The sequence below is a fragment of the Sinocyclocheilus anshuiensis genome, unplaced genomic scaffold (assembly GCF_001515605.1).
Source record: "Sinocyclocheilus anshuiensis isolate Anshui unplaced genomic scaffold, SAMN03320099.WGS_v1.1 scaffold162, whole genome shotgun sequence".
Lineage (NCBI taxonomy): Eukaryota > Metazoa > Chordata > Actinopteri > Cypriniformes > Cyprinidae > Sinocyclocheilus > Sinocyclocheilus anshuiensis.
The window spans coordinates 599,085-621,787 of record NW_015542351.1 but is presented as its reverse complement, the minus strand read 5'-3'; the positions used below and the strand labels follow the sequence as shown (position 1 = coordinate 621,787).

Below are 22,703 nucleotides of genomic sequence, written 5' to 3'. Positions count from 1 at the left end.
GGCCCAACTCAAAGCTGTGACTAAGCTTTCTGTACCTTTTTTTTTTTCTCTGTTCACGTATGCTTGTCTGAGGTGTATGGACTGAGTGAGTGTTTCGCTGTATAACCTGATTTCCTGTTCTTAGCATTGACTTTGTGTCAGTGTCTTTTAAAGAAGACTATCAGGACCTAAAGTGCCCTCTAACATCCTGTCTCCCTTATACACTTAGGTCAGAAACATACTTTGCGCAGCGACACAACTGCAGATGCAATTGCTGGCCAACTGTGAATCTGAAAGTGGTCTCCTTCATATAAATTTGATTTTTAATGGCAATCAAGTCAAGTTCAAGCAGTAATTAACTCCTGATTATCATTTTATAATTTGTGACTGAAATGCATAATGTACTAACCCAGAATTAATTTGTTCCCCCTTTTATAGAGCAGCAGTCTGTTACTCAGCAGCGACAAGTGGTAGGGATTTTGAATCATTTGAATGCATTAAGTGTAGAAACAATTTTTCACTCAGAAATTGTTTGGAAATTTCACAGTTACAAAGAAATGGCAAGTAACATTGAATTAATGAATAAGAAAAACTTAGTATTAACGTACGTGAATTTTTGTTTTATTTTCAACTTCACCTTTTTTTACAGTGTAAAAAGATTTGTTCAAATGTTTGACTTATTCATTTAGTGAGACTTTGTGTAAGAAATATAGTAATGCCAACAGGTATCAAGTGAGACAAGTGAATGTATTTTAATGTGTCATGAATGGTGAGTCATTGAATTATTCACTCAACCTAACACAGAGTCAATCGGAATGCGTCTTATTATTCTTTATTCAAATTTTTGTGTACAAATCTTCTATGAGACTTCAGAAGGTGTGTTTAAGCTTTAATAAAGCAGATATGTTTTTTTTTTTCTCAACTGCTGGGACATGCTAATCTTAAATGAGTCATGACATGAGAAACAAAATTTCCCTTGATCTTTTGACATAGAAGAGGTCTTTGTATGCTTAATACATCCTGCAAGTTTCATAACTTAAAATGTCCTCATCATCAATAAAAAGCATTTATGTAATAACCCTCAGAAAATGGCTCGTTTGGATCAAAGGGACAAAGTGATGTTACGGGGGAGCAGTCGTTTGCATATGACCGCCTCCAGAGCAAGACAACTACGCCTATTTTTTTCATCATCGCATCGTTGACACAGGTGTTCAGTCAATGTGCAGCGAGTGGGTCTGAAGAAGTAGTTGTTTACAATAAGATTGCGATGCCAAGCAGACGATGTGCCATTCCTGGCTGTGGAAAAACAACGTTTGTATACACTGCCGAAGGATCCCGACGTCATAGAAAAATGGATTCAGTTTATCTTTAGTGAACGTCCTAGTCACGTCAGTGCTAATTTGCGCATGTTTTCAGTATATTTCACCATTGACTGTTTTGAGAACAAATCGCAGTATGATTCTAGCTTTGCCAAAATAATTTTGCTCAAAGATCAGGCCGTGCCAACTGTTCTGGACCCAACAATGATGCCGCAAATTGTAAGTAACGTATTTCATGTAAAAACTATTTTTAAAACTGTAATGACGGTAATGGATGTTAGCCAATCATAAAAGTGGGCGGTTACACTGACCTCTTAAAGGAAAAACACCCCAAAACCGACTGTTTCAGTCAGAGGATGAGAAACGGTGGAAAACGGTCATAAATTACTCAATTTTGAATGTTTTTCAACCAAAAAACTTTAGTAATATTATAATTACATTTCAGGGAACATAAAATAAATAAATAATAACAAAAAAAAAAAGCATTTCATGACCCCTTTAACAAATGACATGCTGTCTCATTCAGTCAGTCATGAGATTCTTGTTCGTTTGAGTAGAGCCAAAACCATTACTCAACATTATCGACAATGTCAACAATGAAAAATTTGTCGACAAATATTTTTGCTGTCAAATAGTTGTTTGATCTCATGACCTAATGTAACAGCCTGTAATGATGCAATTTGACCAGTTTGGCACTGTAGACGCAAGACTGTAATTCAGCCCTACTGCATGCAATCCAATAGAAAACACGCTTATGAGATATGCAAACGAAGTCGAACCAGTATGGGGAAAGTTTTAACAAAACTACAAACAAGAAATTCTCTCGTGTGTAAAGGCCCCGATATAACTCACAGCAAGTACTTTACATTTTTCGGTTTGGGGGTAAAAAGCAGTTCGATGTACAAAAGCAGGGTATTACTGTTAGCGAACATCCCAATGCTGCTGAGAGCAGCATTTAGATGAATATGGAAATATGTGCTGCATGCTTTCTTCTCAACAAAATAAACACAAAACAAACATGACTGGTGAGAAAACAGCAGTTAAGAAAGCATCTGTTCATAGCAATGTGGGTAAGTTTGCACAAGCTGTGCAATCGTCACTCCAGTAAAGTCACGTCATGGTTATTTATAACACATTATGCAGTAGACTGCTTTAAAGCAAGCGGATTTACAGTATTAAACATAGAAAAAAACAACGATAGTGTCACGTTCAGTTAGAATTACAACTTGATTTTCTGCTATAAACCAGCTCTATATGAATTTGTATAGATTGCAAAAGCTAAATAATCAATCAAAGCTTACTGATTAATTAGTGAAATAATCGACGATTAGTCAATTAATTGTATTAATAATCACTAGACTAATCGCTTATCAAAATAATTGTTTGTTGCAGCCCTATTCTTGAGGTCATGATTCATGTAGTAAAACTACATTTCTGGGATATTTTGTTCTGCATATTTGATTTCTGTATGATCAATGTGAGTCTCATTTTTTTTTTTTCCTAATCTTGTTAAATGTATTTGTGATCTTTTGTCAAATTCTTGCATTTTAATCAATAAATTAAAATAATAAGACATTACAAGGCTGTTACCAACCAAATTAAACCAGTATGAACCTGGCTGAGGCTTCAGTGGGAAAAGCCTAGTGAATTAGAGCGATTTGTTCACAAACAAAAAGCTACTAGCTGAAACAGTGCCAGTGTGAAAGCACAACTGCAGTCATGCTGCTTTACTTATTGCTTGTGCATGTGGTGTAAAGCAGGCCTTCGACTGTCCCCACACATGCTTTCGTTTATTCTTCTAATTTTCTTGCCTTCTCTGTTTCTTTTTCTTACTCCCACCATCTCTTTCTTTCTTTCCCTCTCAATGAAGAACGTTTGATGTGTGTTTAACTCAAAGATGGCAGGCAGCTGGCAAAACCTTCAAATCATGTGGCTTTTTTAGCCATTTGCAGCTGCTTGCAGGATTACAGCAACTAAAAAGCAATGGATACACAGCAGTTGTGCAGAGTTAGCAGTGATGGACAGATTGTTTAGATGGAAATTACATTAGAAAAATGTTGTTGGCACACAGACCGCAGACAATACTTTGTAAAAAAAAAAATAAAATAAATAGCTTGGCACCCATATGCTTATTCCTACATAAATGTTGTATCTTAACGTTTGCAGTTACCAGATTACACTTTATAAAACTAAATTATATTTTGCTTTTATAATCACAATGCGCTTTTGCTACTTAAAGATGTTTGCTTAATTAGCTTGATTATGAGGTCAAGTGGTCTTTTTATGTGTGAAAGAACTTTGAGAATGTGCTTCTCCGACCGTGTGGCGGCACGATCTGTGAAAGAGAAACCTCAGTGGTGAGTGCTGAGAACCCAGCGTCAGTCGTTGTAAAGAGCTGCTTTACTGTTGATGGCTGGGAATGCATCATCAGCCTCTTTAAAGAAGTGTTTGGCTGTTGCACTTGAATGGGAATGTGGGCTGTCACAGAGCTGTTTTGGTGCCTTGCTCTGCTTCAGCTGTTGACCACTGGCAGCTTGGCCCAGCTCAGGCGGGCAGCACAGCTGTGAACTCAGAGAACTGCCATAGTGTGTTCAACTTCAGCATATGTGCACTGGAGATACTGTCAGTCTCTGCTGTTTTTTTTTTTTTACCTTTGGACTGCCCTGCTGTTAAATCAAGGTCATAACATCTAAAGGTGGTCAAGCTGGTCAGTCTATTTTATTTTTTTGACATTCCTGTGAAATAAACACAGTCTTAACCCTACCTACACCCCTCAGCTCTTTAGAAGTAAATGCACAACATTTGGCCCAATTGTAGTCCATTTAACATACACAGAAAGTTACAGTCACATTATCTAGGCCTGTTTGGGTAGGGGACACACCAAACTGACGCCAAAGAACTAGCATTTAGGAAAGCTGACTGTGGTGTGGCCTCGCATCAGCTTAGAAGTTGCATTAGAACACACCGGACAATCCAGTCATTTCAGTGCTAAATTCATGTCACTTGATGAACCTCCATAGGCAAAGTACTGTGACATGCAAATTCATAGCACCAACCAACCAATAGCACAGAGTGTCTACTAGGCAGTGTTTTTTGTTTTTTTTTTAACCTACACCTTAGTATTATAAAATGATGCATTAAGTGTCTTTTTAGAAAGCAGTTATTTACAGTTAGATGGTTTGCTAACCAGCAGAATAGCTTTGGATGTTTGATTTGTTGTCATTAATATTTAATTCATGGGCACATCCAGTCCCATTTTCTTTCTCCTGTGTTTAATGCAGTGTTTTAAAGAGAAGAACTAATGTGAACTTTAAAGTAGATGTGAACATACTGACTATCACCAACCCAGTATCTCATGAGAAAACATAACTGTTTTACGAGGTGGATATTTTGCATGAATTTGTGTGATGTAATTTGTATAGAAACATATATGATTTTTAGAAAAAAAGTAATCATAAAGGTCCACCTACCTAACCATCAGAGTGATGTAAACACATTACATGGAAATGTACAAAAGATTGCACATATTCATATAATTTCTCCATCAATTCGCAGGAATGTAAATATTTAATAATTCCCACGAGAGTGTGTTGGACTGTCACCAGTCAAGCTATTTTTACTGTTGCTGGTCCAACACTTCTAAAACTCTAGGACATCCATGAATCAACTTGATTAGGTAGTTGACCATTTACTAGCAGCTGTTAGGGATCTAGCTAAAGTGGTTAACCTTCTTGGCCAAGACCACTTTCTCTGAACACCTCCAAAAGCAGCTTAAACTAAACTAGCCAGAGGTTTTTGCTAGTTTTAGGTGGATAAAGCTAGACTCCCAGACTGGGCAAGCTGGTGTTTAGCTGATTGGCCATATGGTCTAGCCAGAAAGGACATTTACCAGCCGTGACCAAGATGGTCTGCCAGTTCAGCCAGGTTCCTACCAACTGGTAAACTTGGTCAACAACCTAATCCTGTTTTGGATCCATGTAACCAAATACTACTTATAGCAGGTAAGTTTGTACTAGGCTATATCTAGATATAATTGCATTTGACACACTTCCTTGAGATAGAATGTTCTGTGGATTTTTTTTTTTATGCCCAATATTGTGTTTGTGTTCTTCAAATTGCCCTGTTAAGGTGTGTAACTCTGTGGAACAGCAACATACGGCACAAGGCTCCATCCATTCATAGCCTCGGTTCTTAAGCTCTGAGAGAGATTTTGATAAGTGTAAATGTGGGGGTATATTCATAAATAATTACCAGAGAGGCTTTTTCACACTTCCTTTCCTGCTATTGAGTCCTCAGAGAGCACTTGTCAGTGACTTGTGAGTAAACTTAGCTAGTGCTGATAGGGAGGAGGTGGGAACATTTTCAGTAGGCAAGAGGCTGTGCTCTCTCTCGCTATCTTGCTCTTTCTCATTCTTTCTCCCTCTGATGTGTGAGACCGTGTTGAGTCATGAGCTCTGCTACAGGGATCAGAAGGGCTGAGGGGGAAAGTCCCGAGTCTTTTCCGTCTGCACCTGGACACATTCACATTCCACAGCCTACAGGCCTGAATGAAGGACCTGTATGAGTGTGTGGGTGGGTGTGCGCTGCAGTTTGGGCCCTGAAATGTTAAGTATGCTAATGTTATATGAATCCTGTAATTCCTAACCACATGAAACACCTTGGAGTGATATAAATTTAGCAGTTCTCTGTTGATATTTTCTTTTTTTAAAGGGCATGGTCCACCTTAATGTGTGTGTGACTCAAATATGTCGGTTTATGCAACCTCTCACCTGTTTTAGCACAAACACACTCATTATCACACAATCATATGCACACATTTACATAGCTATCTTACAGGGGACTTCCCAGTGACTTTAACTGTTAATTATAGTTGCACAAACCCTAATGTGAACTTACTCTTAAATTTCAGATTTGACCTTTTTATGACAAGGTAAGGATAGTTCAGGTTCTTAGCTTAATTATATTTACAAAGTAATAATTAATGATATTTGTAAATATAGTTTATATCTTGATATAAAAAAAAAAAAAAAAACTTTTAAGACTTTTCTTTCAGCAACTGAGTCAAGCCAAAGCAACTTTATTTTGATAGCACTTTCACAAAATACATATTTTTTTCCAAAGTAGTTAGTTTTACATAACATTGATTATTTTTAATTGAAACTTAATAAGTAAATAAACTAATTTAAAAAAGTATCATTATTTATCTTCAAGCTTTGCCAAACCCCTGTGACTCTTATGTTTTTCTTATATTTTTATTTTGATCAATATCCTCACAAATCTTTAAAATACAAAGGAAATTAATGAGAACTGGGTCTGTCAAGCACTAAAATGACAAAATAAATCATAATAATTGTATCTTAAAGCAGTCCATGTGTCTTGTAAGCTATATTTCAAGTATTCTGATAAGTTTGATGCGTTTTGAAAACTTGTGTGAGGAACAGACTGAAATTTAAATCATTATTTACTGAAAATGTTGATGTGCACTCTGTAGGGGAAAATGAACTGTAAATAACAACTTGTGCCAAACAAAGATATCATGTGGCTTTAGAAGAGTCATATAGACTTATTCTATGATACTTTTAGTGTGCTTTTAAAACTTGAAAGCTCCAGTAACTATTTATTGTAAGTTTGTGGGAAAAAAGTGACCAATACATTCTTCAATTTCTTCTAATGCATTTTTGAAGAAGAAGAAGAAGAAGTAGAAGAAATAAAGTCTGGAATGATGTTTGGAACAACATGAGGGTGAGCTAATGATGGCAGACTTTTCATTTCTGGTTCAGCTTATCCATTGGAAAAGGGAAAAAAGGGGGAAAATCCCAAGACTCCCTGAGATTAGTCTCTAAAAGTATAGGTTGTTCAGAAACACACAGGTCTTTCTCCCTGCCTTGCCTTTTGACTGATTGTGTAAGTGTTTAAAAGACCAGAGCTCGGAAGGAATGCTCTCCTGATAGCTTAAAATAACAGTAGGACGGGGTTTTACACTCATACGGGCCAGAACCTTGTTGTTTCCGGAATCATCTTTGACCTTCTCTCTTTTGTCCATTCCACAGGTTCTTGTGTGGGAGCTGAGGCCTTTCCCAGTCACAACAGAAACCAGAGGCTGAGGTTGATTTCATGACTTCCTCCTCATTGTTTGCCTGTCTGTGTGACTGGAAACCGGTAGTGACAGACAGATGACTCTGGTTGCTCTTAAACTGAACTTGTGGAGAAACTGGACCTAGCTCCCCTTTAGAAGTAGTCACTAATCAAGGCCGACGGCAGAGTGCCATGCTTTTCCCTCACTTCTGAGGCGACATAACCTGTCATGCTGACCTTGTTGCTCAACTCTGTTTTCAGCTTGATGTCCAAATTATCCCGGCGCATTGCTGCCAAGTTGCTGCAGGGGTTTACACACAATCCTGCACCCAGTGGTCATTGTGAGTATTTTGCTCTCTCCTCTATTATCCTTTTTCATTTAGTGATGAGAGTGAGGCTGAATAGCAGGAATACGCTGCCGTATTGAGGTCAGAGATGGGGATCTGGCCTCTTCAGCTGGATATTTAAAGCACCACAGTGAGCACTAACTTTGAAAAACAGGACTCGTATATTGACAAGAGACGTTACAAGAGCATTGATAGCTTAGCCAGATGCTAGGCCCCCTGTGTGGGTGTGTGCATGGATGCCTGTATCCTATGCTGTGTGTGTGTGTGTGTGTGTGTGTGTGTGTGTGTGTGTGTGTGTGTGTGTGTGTGTGTGTGTGTTTGTAGCTGTGTTCTGAGTTGACGGTGAGGTCAGATGTCATTCATTACATTAACCATTTTGGCTATGCCCTTTCGGTACAAATGTAAACACACATAATGCACAGTGAAGTGCATGTGATTTATTTGTATGTATCTAGAGGCAATATAGATAAATGCATTTGCCTGTCATTTGCACTTGTTTTATCTTATGGTGGATTCAGGCTGTGTCATTACTATTGATTACTGCAAACAGGCTGAATAAGGGAAATCTTAGTTATGAATTGGTATACAATGATTCATTTGACTACTGTGAGTATGTTTTTTTTACATTTCATGTCTTACTAAATGGTCAGTGGATGGGACTAAGGGTTGTTTACACAACACTGTTTTCAAGTAAAAACTGAAAACCTTTTATCCGTTTTGGCCATTAATTCACACGACAATGGTGTTTCGAGGGCCTGAAAATGGACACTTTTGAAAACTTATTTCAAAGTGCAAGTTTTTGAAAACTATACGGTTATCATTTTTCTGTGTATACTACAAAAATGTGAATTTGTGAAAACAGTGATGTCATTTATGTGCATATTATTTGTTCAGGCTATAGGGGTGTGCACAGGTGCGTAGTGTTTCTTTACAAAGTGACCGCCAATTACTGGCTTGGCATGCATAATACAGCATTTTTAGTCATTTTTGGTGATTGTTTTGACAAAGTTGTCATTTGTACGTGAAACTTTTCCAAAAACGCAAAGGAAAACCGGTCACACTTTAGTTTAGGAACCAATTTTCAGTATTAACTAATTACTATGAATTTTGCCTCAATAAACTCCTAATTTGCTGCTTATTAATTGTCAGTATTTGTAAAGTTTAGGTATGGGGTAGGATTAAGGGATCTAAAATATGGGCATGCAGAATAAGCCATTAATATGTGCTTTATAAGTAAAGGCTTTCTTTTTAGATATGTCATTAAGGCAAAAACGTCAATTATACTCTTATAGCTCCAGTGACATTATCACTGTGACTTTCTCCAGTTTTGAATGCAGTGACCGGGCACTGCGCATATGCTGAAGTTTGGAAAATGTGTAATGCACTTGTAAATGGATTTTTAAATCAGAATGCAGGGTTTAGGGTGCCTGTGAACAGAACTTTTAAAAACTGAAATCGGATTAGATTCATTCCAATCGATGATAATTAATGCATGTAAACATACCTAATGTGTGTGGTGATAACAGCACTGACTGTACATAGGTCAGTGACATTTAAGAGTGTCTAAGATAAAGAAAATCTATTTAAATTTAATGTGCCAAGTTCTTATAAATGGACTCTGTGTATTAATGTTTGTTTCGTATGACTTTGAAAACCCTTTATTGCCTTTAAAATGAAAGTTTCAATTTAAAGGGGTGGTTCAGTGGTTGTTTTCTAGGCTTGATTGTGTTTATGGGGTGCAGTCTAACATGTGTTAATGCTTAGTTTTTAAAAAAACGCATTATTTTTTCACATAATTTACCTTTATTCCACATCGCTCTGTCCCTTCTCTGAGAAACGCGCTGATAAATTTCCTTCTTTTATGAAGCCCCTCCCTCAGAAATAGGCGATGGGCTCTGATTGGTTAGCTTTCTCTGAGAAACGGGCTGATCTTTTCCTGTTTTTATGAAGCCCCGCCCTCAGAAATAGGCGATGGGCTCTGATTGGTTAGCTAGCCCAGTGTGTTGTGATTGGCTAAACCGTCTCTAGTGCGCATCTAAACGTCCCACCCCTCACCTCAGCAGCATGTGCTTTGATTTTGAATCTTGTGAATCCATTAGAATCGTTAGAAGACAGAATCGCGATTCATATATGAATAGATTGTTACGTGCACCTCTAGTTTTCTCTTCCTCTTCTCTAAAGCAGCGCAGCATGGCCTTGCCCCCTTTGCTGCCTTTTCCCGAGGGCGGGGTTTATCTGGGTTTGTGATGTCACGAACCCGGGAAGTAACTCGTTGTAGTCCCTACCAGCCGTTTTTGTAGGCATTAAACTGCCAGAATTTTAAAAGACGATATCTCCGTTTGCATTGAACTTTCAGCTTCGTAACTTTGCAGATATTGTTTATGCTCAAACAGCAACATTACACACTAACTAACGTTAATAAAGTGAAATCACAGTGAACCACCCCTTTAAAGAAAATGTCATGTGGTGTAACCAGGTAAAAAATAGCACATTTGCTTTATACTTTGAGTGTGTTAACAATTTAATCATTATTTACCATAAACTTTTAAACTCATTTCTCAAGGTAAAAAGTATATTTTGCTAGTATCACAAATTACTAATTAATAAATATCACTATTTTTGGCCAGTCGCACCACATGACATTTTACAACCTGAACTGCCCTTGCCTTGTCATAAAAAGGACATTTATCTGATATTTTAAGAGACTTAATGACCTTGGCACACAGTAATGAGGGTCTTCAGAGGACCGATGTTATTTCTTATTTTATTTTATTTTATTTTATTTTATTTTATTTTTTAAAGAAATAACATTAAAAGATTACACCAAACTACTTTAAGGTTTTCAATTTTCATAATTTTAATGAGACGTTCTTCTCCCTGTGTGTCAAATTAAGTAACATTTAATGGTTTTGTGGAGCTCAAACTGTGTTTTACGCAACCAAGCAAAAATACTTGAATGTTTTTAGTGTCCTCCATGCATTTATTGACTGTATATTTGACTGATTTGTGTTCTCTCAGCTGCTTGGGGTCTACTGACCTACTTGCTTACAATGACAGGGCTGTTTCTTCCTGGTGGTAACAAATTGTGAACGGGGGCATCCTGCAGGCTTGGAGAAAGGGTGTTGCATGGGACTCCCACCATTACTCTAGCGCTCTCTCTCTCCTACCATCTTTTCTTCTGTTCGGGGCCGCTCAGTTACCCTGTGTTGGCTCTTTCCCGTTTGACCTCCCCCACAGGAAGAACCGGTGACAGACTCTGAAATCCAAGCACTCTCTAGAGACTCGTGTGTGTTACAGCTTTATCCAGGCAGTGTTGGGCCATAGCATGGCTACAAATACTGAAGCTATTAGTTTAACTAACTTTAAGTAGTGACATGGTAGTGAGGCTTGTCGTTTTTTTTCTTCTTTCTTTTACAGTAGCAAAGATATCCTAATCCCAAAAATGTTATATGAAAATATGGCGTTAGAAAATCTTAAATTATATCTGATATGCAAATAAGGCCTTAGAAAATCTTCAATGATATTTCATAGGCGAATAAGGCCTTAGAAGTCTTTAATTATTTTTTTGGTTGGTGGTTTACTTGATTATCCAGACACCAGTTTTAGAAAAATAATGTTAACAGAGTGTCAAATATGATACATCAGGCTTTTGAGGAACGTTTATTTGTTCTTCTTTCAGTCGTCATGGTATTGTATGACATTGTTTTGACGACTGAAAGAAGAACAAATAAACGTTCCTCAAAAGCCTGATGTATCATATTTGACACTCTGCCCAAAAAAAAAAAAGGAAAAAAAAAAAAAAAAAACTACAGAGATTTGATCATAAAACTAAGCAACTAAGCTTTTAAGTATCATCTTACTAATAAACTATTTATATGAGTGACAAGGTATGAGTGGCGAGTGATATTTTGTGTGTTTTATGTAAGTAGTCTGTTATACTGTTATAAAGATCTCAGTACTCTTACTTTTTGGCCATATAATTTTCATATATTTTTGCTTAGCTTGGGCCTCTGACTGAATCTGACTGAACCTATATATATATAAGGCAAATATATATTTGTTTTGTTTTGACTGATTTTTTTTTCTCTCTCTCTCTCATTCTCTGACTATTATTTCATAAGTCAGGCTAAGGGTTAATGATTTAGTAGAGTAGCATTCACATTCTCTACTACATTACCTAACATTATTCTGGCACTCAAAGTGGGTGTCCTTTTGGCTGTTTAGAATTAAAGATAGTGTTAGCAAAACAGTATGAATCAGTTTACGATTCAGGCTGAATCATTCTGACAGCTCACTCGGGCACTGAATCACTGGAGCTATTTCCCACGCAGTAAAACAATAACAGGATTTAAATAACAAAGAACAAAGAGATTTTTTTAAGTTTTCTTTTTTCCCCCCAATTTGTAGTACATTTTGTTATTTAGGCAAATGCTATTGTTTTGAACAATGTTTTATTAACAATGAATTAAACGCTCATTGCTTCTCTCATGTCTAAAAGACTATCTTAAAGACTGCATTTATAATGCTGTCCTCTGAAGATCACCATGCACAGCAGAAATTGTCAGCTCTCATGTCTAGCTCGTCCTCAAGCTTGTATTGTGAATTAATAACATGAGAAGTGTATACGATCAATAATAGATGCCACTATGACTTCTGCCCCCAGACTAGACAGAAGACTATGAATTATGGATTGATTTTTCATGCTATAGAGAGCTTTTTATTTTCTTGTTTTGCCCAAGTACAGAGCTGAGTAGTTACTGGTTACATGCAATGTGGATTACGTAATCAGATTCCAAAAATCAAGTACTTGGAATTAGATTATATTACATTTTATAATGCTCATAATCAGATTACAGTTGCTTTTTTTATGAATTACACAATTGCATATTATTCACACAATGGCACTAAATTGTTCAGAATTGATTGATTCTCCCTAATTCTTCTTTTTTCTCTTTTAAATTTTCCTTTCTAAAAATCCTACTGTTTGTCATGCCATTTAGCTTTGACTATGTGTACAATATTGAATGGTCATGCAAATGTAAATGTCATACGAATATTTTTGTGATCCATGCTTCTGAACCTCTCAAGCAATTAGACCACGTATGAAACAAAGGGATTCCCAAATGTTTTTGTCAGCCAAATCCCTTTGACATTAAATATACGCTTGTGATATCTCTGAGGAAGTTAATATTTCAATAATTTAACACAATCACATACTTACAGTTGAATGTTGCTTAATGGTCACAATGTTTGTATATTGCTATTTCCTGTTACGTGTTCTATTTTTATTAGCTGTGTCTTGCCACTGTCATTCTGTTTGTGCTGTGGAAGCTTCTGTCACCATAACAAATTCCTTGTATGTGTAAACATACCTGGCAATAAAGCTCTTTCTGATTCTGATTCATTGACATACAGGTAAAATAAATATTCCTATTTTTAGTGTTCAAATGCAGTTCTTACATTTAGCCCAGTTTGGGAAACCCTGGTTTAATGTATTGTTTAATACATTTTATGATGTTTATATCAAAAATAGAATATATTTTCTTTCCCTTTGCTGTTTTGTAGCAATATGGTATGTTTAATGGCAAATTTAAAACAAGTTAATAAAACTCAGGTGCGCACCCGGGAACCGTACCCGAGTCTGCTTAAAAGAGGTGGTCTGGGGTAAAGTTATGTTATTAACAGAACTACTATTAACGCTGTATTATTTGATAAAAATGTGTTTGTATGTGTTTCACTAACTTTCCTGACGAGCTTGACTGACGCGTTGCTAGCAGAGTGCTGTTTATCTAATTTCTGTTTGCCTTCAGTGTTCTTTAGAGCATTTGCAGTACATTTGTAAGACAGACGTAAGTGCTGTTCAATGCTATCTCACGGCCAATTTGTACGTATTTTATGAGGTGGTTAATTCGTACAACCTCGTATGCTTTTGTACTATTTCTGTGACGGTTAAGTTTAGGGGCGAGGTTAGGTGTGGTCCTTTGTGCGAATTCCTATGATTTTTTCACCTCGTAAAATACGTGTGATTTTTCACAAATCGTATGAATTTGTAAAAGTGAGGTCTTACGAATTAGCCACCTTCTCAAATTTATACGAACTGGCATGAGATCGGGTTGTGCTGTTATGTACTGAAGCTTTGGAAACAAAACCAATGGTTCAAAAACAAATCTAAAAGTGAAGAGAGCAATGCTATGCATTTTGTCGCCTTCTCCTGCGCCGTCATTAAGCAACAGGGTAATCAGCAGCTGGTTTGATGACGCAAACTAACTGCTGTTCGGACCCAAATAAAATATGAATGCAGTTCAGCGGGGGCAGGTGGAGGGGGGAGCAGTCGAACCCATGTTCAGACAAGGCAATCAAACGAAGTGTGAAAGTACCCTGAGTGGAGGAAAGAATCATCAGTGAATAATGACATACACGTCTTGATGAAAGCCACTGAATGGCTTCAGAAGGCTTTGAATGTATTGTATGAATGATATGGGCCATTTTTATGATACCTCTTTGGTGATTTTTGCATGCTAGAAGACTCAATAGTCTTCTTTAAAAAAACATGTAAGATTTATGACAGTTTATGTTGTAAATATTATTTTCAGGTCTATGCTCAAAAGGTGGTTAACGGGTAATAAATGGATTGCAAGTAATGCATAAATATAATTTAGTACCATAAAATGTTCTAAATATTGAAATCTTCAGTCCCCATTATTTTTATTTCCATAGAAACAAGAGTTCAACATACATTAAGAGAGAAAGTCGTACTGATTTGGAACAACATGAGGGTGAGTAAGCAATAGTTCACTTTTTTTGGTCTATGGCTTTAAGCTTGCATGTTCGGCTTTCATCAGTCTGCACTCACGTTTGAGCTTCCATCTGCTCATCAGAATGTTAAACATCAAAGGCAGGCGTGTTTTAAAGACTATTTAAGAGAATTTGGAAGCCCTGCAAACAATAATGATCAAAGTTTTTGCATGTCTTTCTTTGTTGTCCGGCATGTTTAGTCAGAGTGCCGCTCCTCGGTTCAAATGCTAAAGATGAAAAATGAGCTTGTTAGCGACTGCACTGTTCATTGACCAGTCACCCACGTGTTCATAGCAACCCGACCACTTTGATTGATGTGTTTAACCACCCTGGACTCCGCAAGAGTTTTCTTCCCACTTAAGTATTTTCCTCTGCAGCATTTTGCCTGCCATGATGTGACTGACACAATACCTCCATCCTACTCCATCACTCTCGTCACGCTGATTTACGCTCTTAAGATTTTTTTGCTGAGTAAATTCTGTGCCATATCCAAATCCCCCTCTTCCCTTCCTCCGGACACTCCCTCTCTCAGATGGATTTATACTGATTTTAAGACTTTATCTTTTCTGGGTTTGTAATTTCTCTAAGCAGACATTTAACCAATGCAAAGCTTTGCTGACTAAGATGGTTGGGAGTTAGCGAGAGTGATCACAACCACAAGTGCTCAGAATCATCAGCACACACACACACACACACACACACTCATGTGTGCGAATCCATATAAACGCATGCACTTAAGGACATACGCTCATGTGATATCTGCATGAAAACCTCATGTTTAGTCTTACGGTTTCCTTCCTCCTTTTATATGTCCATACTGTTCACATATGGACTCATTTATAGTGCCTATAAATATATATATATATATGTGTGTATATATATATATATATATATATATACACACTTATAATTTCTCTAAAAATATATATATTTTTTTTTCCGTCTGGGTGTAATGTATTTTTTCCCCCAAAATGTAAAAAAAATAAAAATTGTTGAATTAATGATTTTTTTTTCTCATATATATATATATAGTATTCTTTAAAAAATGGTCTAAACGTTTTTCAAAACCATATGAAAACAGTATGAACAGAGATTACATTTGTGTACTTTCACATGTGTTTTCACTTTTTTTCCTTTATGGTTTTGACTCTTATGACTCTTGTGGTCATCATATTGATGGTATAATGTAACTGAACAATTATTATATGTAAATGAGTCATTGCATGGCTTAATAAAAGGATAAACCATAATCCAATTCAATCAGTTTATAATTTCTTTCCAGTTCACAAGCCTCCCTTCCCAATGCTTCAGTCTTACTGTTCTAAAGCCAAATAAACATGTAGGACAGAGGCTGTTATTTGGACATCTCACCACACAATTACTGATTCTCATTCCAGCTGAAAAGGCCACAGCGACCCTTGAGAGAAGAACATTGCGTTCATTCAGTGAAGATAAATGTCTTTATTTTCACAACCATGCAGAGGGCATGCTTTATAACTGACAAACCATAAGTCAGTATCAGTCTTTTAAAACTGATATTTGTCCCAGAGTAGGAGTCGATTCACCCATCAAATAAACAGACTGAACAGGCAGACGCGTCTCCTCTCGCAGGCCTGTATGGAGAAAGGTGAGTTCCTTTGTTTGTCAGCGTGTTTGGGGAGTTGCGAGGGAGAGGGAGCGGATGTACGTTTAAGTCAGTTCCTCTTTTTGTGCGGAACGATATGAGGTCTGAGTGGAGCAGTCAAGGGTGTGTTGGTGCCAAAAGCATTATTTGGAGTGAGCTAGACAGAAGCCGTCAAAACAGGAAAGGCAAACAGCAGATGCCGAGATCTGCAGCACGCCATGACTGTAACCTCAAGCCTCTGCCCCCTGCTCTCACAAACTCAACTTCCTGTTTAGCAGAGCAGAGGGGGATGACCCTGCGGTTAAACGCAAGTAGAAGAAGAAACTGACCATAATCCAACAGTCATCTGAAGCGTTTAAATAGTGACAGGTGTGGCCATGAAAATGTGTAGTTTGGGCTACTTTATGTAGTCATTCTCTTCTGAAAAAGATAGTACCAGATAAGATAACAGAAAATGTTTTTTTAACATAGTTTTATTTATTTTTCTTTATTGATAGATTTTTTTGATTGACATTAATCATTACAAATTTATTTAGTGAATTAAATAATTTCTGTATGTATATTGATAATATGAAATATGTATATAGTATATAGTTAGGCTCATCAACCATAACTCCTTCAAAAACCGCTAGAAACCTTGGAGTTGTGATTGATGATAAGTTGAATTTCTCAGACCACATTGCTAAAACTGCCCGGTCCTGCAGATTTGCTTTATACAACATTAGGAAGATCAGGCCCTTTCTTTCAGAACATGCAACACAACTCCTTGTTCAAGCTCTTGTTCTATCCAGGTTGGACTATTGCAATGCTCTCTTGGCAGGTCTTCCAGCCACTTCTATCAAACCTCTACAATTAATCCAAAATGCCGCTGCAAGATTAATCTTTAATGAGCCGAAAATACTGCGTGTCACACGTATTGAAATAAATGTACATATTTATATTTATAATATTATATTTAAAATATACGTGTATTTAAATTATATTAATATAAATATTTAAAAAAATATATATTTAAAAATAAATAAAATTTTACAAATATTGAAATCAATAAGTATAAGTACATAATACATGTATTTATAAATATTAATGTTTGTAATATAAATATGTTTTAATATTTAGAAATGTATCTATCAATCATTGATTGATTGGTCTAAGCTTATGTTGCCTAATTCAATTCAATTCAAATGTATTTGTATAGAGCTTTTCACGATACAAATCGTTGCAAAGCAGCTTTACAGGAAATTAAGTTTCTACAATATATTTAGTAGTAGCTTGTCAGTGGTGACTGTCAAATTGATGTACATATGGCAGAAATGTACAGTGAAATTCAGTCAATGACGTAATCAAACAGACGATGAACAATATTAACAGCAATGATTATATGTTGCAATCAAACTTGTAGCAAAATGTGGTAGTTTATGTTGTTTCAGGGTTGGCATAATCTGAGGTCCTCTGAGGGGGTTGCATCATCTCTTCTCAGGTGTTTGGTCATCTCAGGTATTTGTAAGGGCTGGATCCAGACTGAAGTTTGTGTAATTCCTAGTTACCACGGGATGTCAATCTAGAAAAAGCTCTACCTCCTTTAGTGGACTTTGCTATCGTAGGTACTACCAAATGTCCAGAGTTTTGCGACCTTAGGGCGCGTGATGGATTGTAGCGTGGTAGAAGACTAGTTAGGTACCCAGGAGCTAACCCATTAAGGGCCTTATAGGTAAGTAATAATATTTTGTAACTGATACGGAACTTAATAGGTAGCCAGTGCAGAGACTGTAAAATTGGGGTAATATGATCATATTTTCTTGACCTGGTAAGGACTCTAGCCGCTGCATTTTGGACTACCTGTAGCTTGTTTATTGAAGATGCAGGACAACCACCTAGCAGTGCATTACAATAGTCCAGTCTAGAAGTCATGAATGCATGAACTAGCTTTTTTTCATCGGAAACAGGTATCATGTTTCGTAGCTTGGCAATGTTTCTAAGATGGAAGAATGCTGTTTTTGTAACATGGGAAATATGATTTTCAAAAGACAAGTTGCTGTCTAATATAACACCCAGATTTTTGACTGTAGAGGAAGTAACAGTACATCCGTCTAGTTGCAAATTGTACATACTAGATTGTATGGTGATCCTGCATTTTGTCCTTGGAAAGAACTCAAAATTATGATGATGCTTTAAAAATGGCAAAATTTAGATGAGTTATACGGTCATTTTTATTGAAATGCAAACAAAGACAATTAGACACCAAGCATAATTTACACTTGTTTACCCCGTTAACATGCAGGGGGACTATAACTATAAATCAGTAGAAATGTCCAAGGTTTTATTACAAAATATTAAATTATTATGATTAAAAATCTGTGACAGTAATTTCTTTCTTTTTTTGTCAGGAAATCTTATGCATCCACTGGGGAAAACATAACTCATGTACACTTCTCTACACTGGAGAAAAAAACAAATGGATACGGATGTTTACTTCCAATTTCTTTAGAGAAAAGTGTTATTTTTCCTATTTTTACATAACACTGGGTGTTGTGAGCATAAGTGAATACACACGTAACATAATGTCTGTTTCATTCATACTAGTAACCAGACAGCGCCCTCGCACAGAAACTCCACAAGTAAGACTCACAGAAGTAAAATGACTTATGACATTCCAGGAAATCCCTTATATGGACAAAGGCATCCAGCTGTCGCTGTAGCGCAATAAAATGCCGATAGAGACGTTACCAGATGAAACATCAATACAATAAACATACGATTGCTACAATATATGGTTTATCTGTGTTCTTCAAGCCATCTCTATTTTTATAAGAATAAATTAGCCTATATTTATAATTTTAAACACTCAACTGATTTGCACTCACTCTTTGTTTGACAACAGGTTTGTAAACAGGCTCACACATACTGAAAAACTGCATCGCATGTGTGCAACTGTGGTAAATGTATTATTCGCACAGACCGATTTTTTTGTAGCATGTGTGACATATATGTCGCCCTGTACAGCCCTGGGAATATCTATAATTTCTCAGTAATGTTAACTCCCTCTGTCTCCTCCATAATGTTAGCCATTTATTCTTCTTGCTCCGTGGTAGCTTCATAGGCTAGCCTACGTCTGTGGTGTGTGATAGCCAAGAAATTATAGACCAGTGGGGGGGGGGGTCGTGTTTTCTGTATTACATTAGGTTGAAAAAGGCGTGCAGTGAACTAAAGTAACGAGCCTGGTTTGAAAATGTAAGAAGTAGAAAGTACAGATATTTCTGCAAAAAATGTAAGGAGTGAAGTAAAGTACTGATACCAGAAAAATCTACTTAAGTACAGTAACAAAGTATTTGTACTTCGTTACTTCCCATCTCTGGTACTCCGGTTCAGAAAGGTAGGGTAGGATGAAAAACTCCATCTCATTTTCTCCTCCAGCTTCAAAATCGTCCAACATCCGACTTTCTTTGCATGTTCGCTTTGTAAACACTGGGTCGGTACTTCCGCCTACGTCATGTGTGACCTTTCTAACGTGACTACGTAATGCGTGAAGTCGAGCTAGTGCAAGACCAGCATTTGTGGTTAAAAAGTATATACATTTTAATTTTTTAAGAAAATTACAGATCGTTTTGCTAGATAAGAACCTTATTCCTCGGCTGGAATCGTGTAGAGCCCTTTGAAGCTGCATTGAAACTGCAATTTGGACCTTCAACCGGTTGGCCACCATTGAAGTCCATTATATGGAGAAAAATCCTTAATTTCTTTGCGACTGATAAGAGAAAGCCATCTTGGATGACATGGGGGTGAGTAAATTATCAGGATTTTTTTTTTTTATTATTATGGAAGTGAACTAATCCTTTAAGATAGTCCTAGCTAGGCCAAAACCTCTATAAAACCAGCCAACAGACAATGCTCGAAGACCATAAAGCCAAGCTGGTTTAACGTTTGTTTTTTTTATCTTCCAATAGCGTGGACCAGAAAATGGCCATAAATGACCAGTTTGAAAGCATGTAAAACAAGCTATGACTATGAGCTGTATTTTCAAGCAGAATGGCTTAACAAGACTCACCAAGTCTTATTATTTTAAAACATTCACAAACCCTGTACAGGGTTTTTTTTTTTCTTCCTCCATGAGCTCTGCACATCATTATTGCTACACCCTGAGGCACTTTTGAGACTAGAAATGTAGTTATTACTTTCACATTAGTGATATAATGTGCTTGGCTCATTTCAAGTGATATGGCAGGGATAGTGAATAAGAGCCCAGAGAAGGATTGGGGTTTGAACTGATGTGGTGAGGCTGATCCTTATGGTTGCCCCCTGCTGGCAGGAGCAGGTGTTTCTAGCATTATTGTGCTCCCCTACTGCTTTCAGCAGGGCAAGGGGAGTCGAGTCTACCTCATTAGGAAGTGTGGGCGATAACGAGCATGAAATAGAGAGATCTTAATATTGCTGTGGTGGTGTGCTGCATGGGCTTTTCATTTTTCAAAGCTTCTCCAGACATGAGAACTCTGCTCAATTAGGCTGTCGACTCACAACTTAATGAGGAACCAGCCATGACGGCGTCCTCTAATTCATGACAAATTGCCTAATTGTTCCTGGCTATTCACGTGCTCTGGACGAGGTTTGTGGAATGTGTAGTGCCACCATCACTGCCACCAGAAGTCTGCATGTTTTTGCAGTTTTTCTCATCCACTGACAACTTACTTTTTTGTTCATTCTTCTAACTAAACCTTATTTTTTTGATGGCCCAAAACTCACATTAGTCTAGGTTGTGTCATAGTTTAAACCCAGTGTCTTAAAGCTTTGGTTGTAAACATGTTCTCAGTGCCTTGATTGAGCATTGTTGATTGGCCGCTCCAGGAGGTCAAAAGATATATGTCTTAAAGTAAGAGTTTATCATTCTATTCAGAATAGCGTTCTACTCTTACTTGCACACCAAAACACACACTGCTAAAAACTGTATCACACAATGCAACGCTCAACTTGACATTACATTTGCAATGTGATGAATGATCTGGGAATAATTGCTTTTTTTTTGGACTCATTTAATTGGATTGCTAAAATGTGGACGGTGGACGGCACCTGCTGAATTAAACATATTTTAATTCATATTTTAAACATAGTCCAGACAAAAAAAATGGACTATGGAACAACTGGCTCCTAAAATGCAACATTTAGGAACCAAATGACACATGACAAAATTGCTCTATAAAGATGGTTGTTCAAAAGCAGTTTACAAGTGCATCTCAATAAATTAGAATGTCGTGGAAAAGTTCATTTATTTCAGTAATTCAACTCAAATTGTTAAACTCATGTATATTAAAAGAACCAAAGACTTAAACTACTTCAGTCTGTGTGCATTGAATTTATTTAATACACGAGTTTCACAATTTGAGTTGAATTACTGAAATAATTGAACTTTTCCACGACATTCTAATTTATTGAGATGCACCTGTAGGTCCCATTTGGTGAAGTCAATGTAGTGATTCTGATTGTATGCGTGCCTGATAAATGTTGCTCTGTTTTGTAAAAATTGTCTTTACGGTTTTACGCACAACGTTTTCCTTACAATCGATTCATCATTAGAGTTGGAAGTTACTATGCTAATCAAAGACCAAATATTATTATTTTTTTAATATGTAATTTAATTTTAATTAGTGGTTCCCAGTTCATACAAAGCTGAACATAACCAAAAAATGACATACGATTCAATGAGTCAATACTGACGAATTCCTCTTAACAATTCACTCATTGAGTGACTCTGATCAAACTGCTAACCCTTAAACGAGGTTGACGCCTTGTTCTATTCTGAAGGGCTTGTTCCTGTGCCCTAATACTTTCGAAGGGTTTACCATCAAGGTAAAAAAAAAATGTTCCTTGGTCCACACTTCTGTGTCATCTTGCCGAGCCAATTAAGGAGGCACCATTGTCGCATAATTAAACCTTCGCAAATAATCATGGGTGTGAAGCAGTGGTGGACGAAGTACACAAATCAAGTACTTGAGTAAAAGTACAGATACGTATAATAAAATATTACTCCAGTAAAAGTACTCCTTTTTCAATTTTACTCGAGTGAAAGTACAAAAGTACTAAATTTTTTTATGTACTTAAGTAAAAAAGTACTGCTGTGTTATTTTAATGTTTCGTTTTTTTTTACCTAAAACATAGAGACACTGATGTTGATGTGTCTGCATTCAATCATTTCAGTGGGCTTAAATAGATCACCCTTTACAGCAGATTTAGTTCACAAACAGATTTCTATTTCAAATAAATACTATTCTTTTGAACTTTCCATTCATCAAAGAATCCTGTAAAAACAGACTCAAGAACAACTGGAATCGGTTCATTCTAATTCGTCAATGAATTGTTTGGTGCGATTTGCGAACCGATTTAAAAGGTTAATTGAAAAGAATCCGTTCGTTCATGAATCAGACACCGCTTCTGCGTCGCGGAGCACGTGATATATTTTAAGGAGTAACGATATGTTTTATGAAATGTAGTGAAGTAAAAAGTACGATCTTATGCTTTGGAATGTAGTGAAGTAAAAGTAAAAGTTACTCAAAATAAAACTACTCCAGTAAAGTA

General features: G+C 36.8%; 1 long non-coding RNA gene across 1 annotated transcript in view; it reads left to right on the top strand.

The window, feature by feature from the left end:
- Positions 1-22,703, top strand: part of LOC107691516 (uncharacterized) — a 65,086-nt gene that overhangs the window by 15,602 nt on the left and 26,781 nt on the right. The window contains exon 2 of the long non-coding RNA XR_001634546.1: positions 7,349-7,714. This is a non-coding gene — a long non-coding RNA (uncharacterized LOC107691516). The remainder of the gene's footprint in view (positions 1-7,348; positions 7,715-22,703) is intronic.